This window comes from Entelurus aequoreus, linkage group LG02 (assembly GCF_033978785.1).
Source record: "Entelurus aequoreus isolate RoL-2023_Sb linkage group LG02, RoL_Eaeq_v1.1, whole genome shotgun sequence".
Classification (NCBI taxonomy): Eukaryota; Metazoa; Chordata; class Actinopteri; order Syngnathiformes; family Syngnathidae; genus Entelurus; species Entelurus aequoreus.
In genome coordinates this window covers 51,095,399-51,102,390 of record NC_084732.1, presented here as the reverse complement: position 1 = coordinate 51,102,390, position 6,992 = coordinate 51,095,399, and the positions used below count along the sequence as shown (strand labels likewise).

The 6,992-nt window shown below is 43.6% G+C and overlaps 2 protein-coding genes across 4 annotated transcripts in view; one reads left to right on the top strand and one right to left on the bottom strand.

Annotated features, from left to right (window-relative positions):
• The window catches only part of LOC133635554 (uncharacterized), a 318,673-nt gene that overhangs the window by 71,315 nt on the left and 240,366 nt on the right, over window positions 1-6,992 (top strand). The gene's annotated exons all lie outside the window — the stretch shown is intronic.
• LOC133635465 (transmembrane protein 41B-like) overlaps window positions 1-6,992 on the bottom strand; it is a 44,980-nt gene that overhangs the window by 10,346 nt on the left and 27,642 nt on the right. The gene's annotated exons all lie outside the window — the stretch shown is intronic.

Below are 6,992 nucleotides of genomic sequence, written 5' to 3'. Positions count from 1 at the left end.
AGGGGATGGGACAAATGCAGAGGACACATTTCACCACATCTAGTGTGTGTGTGTGTGACAATCATTGGTACTTTAATCTTTAATCTTAATCTTAAAAAAATGAACAATATGCACATTTTTGAAAAAAATAAAAAATAAAGCCTATTCATTTTTATGGAACTTTGTGACATTGAAGTTAAACAGACTGGTGATTGAAATACTTCAATTATACAAGTTAAATGATAACTAAGTAATACAATTAAAACAATTTGAAAAATACCACAACAAGTTGTCATAATTATTGCAGCAATATAGAACATAACGTGCAAAAAACGACTTGTATGTCGATACTCATAATTCCGGGGGTTCGTCAATGCAACCTCACTTGTCGTAACCGTCATTGGTGCATAATCAGGAAGTCTAATCTCTATCGGTATTATGAGGGCTGCTATTTTCGACGTGTTCAGGTCAGCAATTAAGTTAAAAAGAGCGCCAGATGCTAGGGCTAGAGGTTCGGCCATAATTATCCATAAGCGTGTTATGTTTGAGCCAGCAGACGTTATAGAAGATAATGAAGGTCGCTATGTTGTGGTTTCGGGCACGTTACAGAACACACCCGTAATTTTAGTCTCTGTGTATGCACCTAACTGGGATGATGACACTTTTTCCACAAGACTTTTTGCTAGGATCCCCAACGTCGATAGCCACCGCATAATCGTAGGCGGGGATTTTAACTTAGTCCAGGACGCGATTCTTGATCGATCCTCCCATACTCGAAATACACTATCCAAAGCAGCAGAGGCTGTGTCATCTTATGCGAACCAAGTAGGACTTTCAGATCCCTGGAGATTCAGGAACCCGCATGGGAAGGCATTTTCATTGTTCTCGCACGTTCACCATTCGTTTTCCCGTATTGATTCATTTTTAATAGATAATCTCTTGCATTGTATTAACGCATGCGACTACCACCCGATAGCCGTCTCTGACCACGCGCCAATCTCAGTCGACATTAAATTTCCGCAAGGTGTGACCGGCTGCACAATGTGGAGGTTCAGCTCTCACTTGCTCTCGGACATTAAGTTCAAAGATTTTGTTGAAACAGAAATTCGTACCTATATTGAGTTTAATGACACCCCTGACATTGAAAATAGCATCTTGTGGGAAGCACTTAAGGCTACTGTCCGGGGACAGGTGATCGCTTATATTTCCAGGATGAGGAGGACTGAGAGGGCTAGGCTGACGGAAATTGCTAAAGAACTCCTCGACCTCGACAATGTATACGCTGTTTGTCCATCTCCATCCCTGTATAAAAAACGTATTCTGCTACATTCGGAACATGACCTGCTTATGACGCACATAGTAGTAAGACAACTGCGACAATCCAAACAATGCTTCTATGAACATGGAGACAAGGCCGGCCGACTTTTAGCTCAACGGGCCAGGGCTGCTTGCGCATCGCGGTCGATTCCCAAAATTAGACTACCCGATGGTAGTTATACTTCTGATCCAGTTGATATTAATAAGTGTTTTTCTGAATTTTACACTAAATTATACACTTCTGAAGGTTCTCCTATCTCTGCGATTTGCCCCAACCCCCTCGATTCATTAACATATCCTTGCATTGATGTAAACATTGCCAGGGAGCTGGGTAGACCCATTTCCTCGTCAGAGATACAGGAGGCAATTCGATCTATGCAAAATGGAAAGTCGCCCGGCCCTGATGGCTTCACAGTTGAATTTTACAAGGCTTACTCATTACTGTTATCCCCCATTTTAGCAAGAATGTTCAATGATTCCTTCAACACCGGCCGCTTACCAGGGACTCTGTCAGAGGCTTCCATTTCATTACTTCTTAAGAAAGACTGGGATGCTACCTCTTGTGGTAACTACAGACCGATCTCACTTTTGAACGTAGACTGCAAGATTCTGGCGAAAGTTCTCTCTACACGTCTTCAAACCGTGATGCCCTCAATAATTTCGGCTGATCAGACAGGCTTCATGCTGGGGAGACATCCAATTTTCAATACCAGAAGATTGTTGAACATAGTTCTCACTCCGCCATCTGATACTCCGCAGGTTGTGGTGGCGCTGGATGCGGAGAAGGCGTTCGATAGGGTGGAGTGGGGCTATTTATTTTTTATTAGGGAGAAATTTGGTTTTGATCCTAAATTTATTTCTTGGGTTAGAGTCCTGTACGAGACTCCGCTTGCCTCCGTACATACTAACGGCATCCGTTCAGCTTACTTCCCTCTCCAGCGTGGGACCCGGCAGGGATGTCCGCTTTCACCCTTGCTGTTTAATATAGCCATTGAACCGCTTGCTATTTGGCTTAAGAATTTGGAGGAATTTAAGGGTATCACTCGTTTCGGTCGGGTTCATAAGCTCTCCCTATATGCAGATGATCTTCTGTAGTTCGTTTCGGACCCATCGTCCTCGCTTCCCCATATACTATCGATTCTAGATCAGTTCGGTCGTTTGTCAGGGTACAAACTGAATATTCAGAAGAGCGAACTATTTTTTGTGAATAATTTGGCAAGGTCACTCCCGCGCTCACAATTCCTACTGCCTTCGGTAATGGCACCATTCCCAAATTATGTCGGCTCTATTGATAACCTCACTAACAACTTTGACGATGCCTTGCGCGAAATTATTGATAGTATAGCACCGCTAAAGCAAAAAAGGGCCCCTAAAAGGCGCACCCCATGGTTTACATAAGAAATTAGAGCTCATAAATTATCATGTAGAAAACTGGAACGCAAATGGCGCGCGACTAAACTTGAGGTTTTCCATCAAGCATGGAGTGATAGTTTAATAACTTATAAACGCATGCTTACCTTAGCTAAAGCTAAATACTACTCAAATCTCATCCGCCTCAACAAAAAAACGATCCTAAATTTCTGTTTAGTACAGTAGCATCGCTAACCCAACAAGGGACTCCTCCCAGTAGCTCCACCCACTCGGCAGATGACTTTATGAATTTCTTTAATAAGAAAATTGAACTCATTAGAAAGGAGATTAAAGACAACGCATCCCAGCTACAACTGGGTTCTATTAACACAAATACGACTGTATATTCGACGGACACTGCCCTCCAAAATAGTCTCTCTATTTTTGATGAAATAACATTAGAGGAATTATTACAGCGTGTAAGTGGGATAAAACAAACAACATGTTTACTTGACCCACTTCCTGGGAAACTTATCAAGGAACTGTTTGTATTATTAGGTCCATCAGTGTTAAATATTATAAACTTATCACTTTCCTCCGGCACTGTTCCCCTAGCATTCAAAAAAGCGGTTATTCATCCTCTGCTCAAAAGACCTAACCTCGATCCTGACCTCATGGTAAACTACCGACCGGTCTCCCACCTTCCGTTTATTTCCAAAATTCTCGAAAAAATTGTTGCACAGCAGCTAAATGAACACTTAGTGACTAACAATCTCTGTGAACCTTTTCAATCCGGTTTCAGGGCAAATCACTCTACGGAGACAGCCCTCGCAAAAATGACTAATGATCTATTGCTAACGATGGATTCTGATGCGTCATCTATGTTGCTGCTTCTTGATCCTAGCGCCGCTTTCGATACCGTCGATCATAATATTTTATTAGAGCGTATCAAAACACGTATTGGTATGTCAGACTTAGCCTTGTCTTGGTTTAACTCTTATCTTACTGACAGGATGCAGTGCGTCTCCCATAACAATGTGACCTCGGACTATGTCAAGGTAACGTGCGGAGTTCCCCAGGGTTCGGTTCTTGGCCCTGCACTCTTTAGTATTTACATGCTGCCGCTGGGTTACATCATACGCAAGTACGGTGTTAGCTTTCACTGTTATGCTGATGACACTCAACTCTACATGCCCCTAAAGCTGACCAACACGCCGGACTGTAGTCAGCTGGAGGCGTGTCTTAATGAAATTAAACAATGGATGTCCGCTAACTTTTTGCAACTCAACGCTAAGAAAACGGAAATGCTGATTATCGGTCCTGCTAGACACCAACATCTATTTAATAATACCACCTTAACATTTGACAACCAAACAATTAAACAAGGAGACTCGGTAAAGAATCTGGGTATTATCTTCGACCCAACTCTCTCGTTTGAGTCACACATTAAGAGTGTTACTAAAACGGCCTTCTTTCATCTCCGTAATATCGCTAAAATTCGTTCCATCTTGTCCACTAGCGACGCTGAGATCATTATTCATGCGTTCGTTACGTCTCGTCTCGATTACTGTAACGTATTATTTTCGGGCCTCCCTATGTCTAGCATTAAAAGATTACAGTTGGTACAAAATGTGGCTGCAAGGCTTTTGACAAAAACAAGAAAGTTTGATCATATTACACTTATACTGGCTCACTTGCACTGGCTTCCTGTGCACTTAAGATGCGACTTTAAGGTTTTACTACTTACGTATAAAATACTACACGGTTTAGCTCCAGCCTATCTCGCCGATTGTATTGTACCATATGTCCCGACAAGAAATCTGCGTTCAAAGAACTCCGACTTATTAGTGATTCCCAGAGCCAAAAAAAAGTCTGCGGGCTATAGAGCGTTTTCTATTCGGGCTCCAGTACTCTGGAATGCCCTCCCGGTAACAGTTAGAGATGCTACCTCAGTAGAAGCATTTAAGTCCCATCTTAAAACTCCTTTGTATAATCTAGCCTTTAAATAGACCCCCCCTTTTTAGACCAGTTGATCTGCCGTTTCTTTTCTTCTCTCCTCTTCTCCCCTGTCCCTTGCGAGGGGGAGTTGCATAGGTCCGGTGGCCATGGATGAAGTGCTGGCTGTCCAGAGCCGGGACCCCGGGTGGACCACTAGCCTGTGCATCGGTTGGGGACATCTCTGCGCTGCTGACCCGTCTCCGCTCGGGATGGTTTCCTGTTGGCCCCGCTGTGGACTGGACTCCCGCTGATGTGTTGGATCCACTGTGGACTGGACTTTCACAATGTTATGTCAGACCCACTCGACATCCGTTGCTTTCGGTCTCCCCTAGAGGGGGGGGGGGGGTTACCCACATATGCGGTCCTCTCCAAGGTTTCTCATAGTCATTCACCGACGTCCCACTGGGGTAAGTTTTTCCTTGCCCGTATGTGGGCTCTGTACCGAGGATGTCGTTGTGGCTTGTACAGCCCTTTGAGACACTTGTGATTTAGGGCTATATAAATAAACATTGATTGATTGATTGATTCCCCTTTAGGATCTCGGAGGACGGTTTTAAATATCTGGGCGTGTTTGTCTCGAATTCTCCCACAGAGCTGTTTCGTAAAAACTTTCAAGCACTGTTAGACAAATGTAAATCGGACTTGTCCAGGTGGGCTGCCCTCCCCCTATCCCTGGTTGGCCGCATTAACCTCATAAAAATGATTTTACTTCCGAAATTTTTATATCTCTTTCAACACATCCCCAAATGTCTCAACAAATCATTTTTTGTTGGCCTTGATCAACAACTTCTTGCTTTCATTTGGCAAAACAGGCCAGCCCGCCTTAGGAAAGCCATTCTACAGCTCCCTAAGACGGTGGTCTAGCACTTCCAAACATTAGAAATTATTTTTGGGCCTGCAATATTAATAAACTTCTGTACTGGGTCTGCTGCGACTCCCCAGCCGCCTGTCCACCTTGGGCTCACATAGAGGTAGCATCGTCTAATGGTTCCCTGCACGCGGTGATTTGCTCACAGCTACCCCTATGTTCATTGGGGACCTCCCTAAACCCAGTTGTTAAAAATACTATTAAAATTTGGACTCAATTTAGGAAACATCATGGCCTGCACAAAGCTTCTAGCGGTGCTCCGATTTTGAACAATCCCGCCTTTATCCCTGCCTGCTCTGATTCTGCGTTTCACACCTGGTCGACTAACGGCCTTAAAATCCTCAACGACCTGTACCACGATGGTGTGTTCTCTTCGTTCGCTTCTCTGTCAACAAGATACAATATACCTAATACACATTTCTTTCGATACCTTCAAATAAGGCATTTTATTAAAAAACAATTTCCTCATTTTCCCAACCGCCCCCCAGAAGCAGAAATTGATCGGTTTCTCTCCTTTGACTCTGACAAACGACGTTTGATATCTGTAATATATAATGAAACCGGCTTTCTGAATCCACTTAACACTTCACCTGCCAGAAAATCCTGGGAGCATGACCTTGGGGCACCTATACCTGACGGGCGGTGGAGAGAAGCTTTGAGGCTGGTGCATTCATCATCTATTTGCGCTAGGCATGGCCTAATACAATGTAAGATACTACATAAAGCACATTTCACTAATGCTAGACTGGCTAAAATATACCCCAATCATAGCGACGCTTGTAACCGCTGTAGACAATCCCCAGCTGACCATTTGCATATGTTCTGGACGTGCCCAAAACTCTCTCAAGTTTTTGGTCGGCTATTTTTGACACTGTCGGGCAGGCCCTTGATAGAACAATAACACCCAGCCCGCTGACTGCCCTTTTTGGCGTTCCGCAGGTGGACGGTTTACCTGCAACCGCTCGTCATGTCATTGCATTAACGACTCTGCTGGCTAGGCGTACAATTCTTTTTAAATGGAAGCTTGCGTCTCCGCCAAGCCATAACAGTTGGATACAAGATGTCTTGCGGTGTCTGCAATTAGAGAAGCTTCGGTTCTCGCAGAAAGGATCTGTGGCATCTTTCCATAAAACTTGGGGCCCCCTCCTGGACCTTATTAGGGACAAGCTTGACATCACCCCAAGCGATTCGAGTAACACAACTTAGACAGAACTGACCGCTGAAGACCCCCCACCCACCCCCCACCCTCATTCCTTGTGTTTATTTACTTTCACGTTATATTTTATTGTATATCTTATGTATTATTTATTTATTTATTTTACCTTATTTACTCTTTATTTACCTCAATATAGTTTGTTAGATTGAAGCTAAGTTTGCATATATTCATGTGTGTCTATACTTGTTGTGGGCACTAGGCGACAATTACCTTGGGAATTAAGTGGGTGGGTATTGTAAGGGATGGGGTTTATTATGTTACATA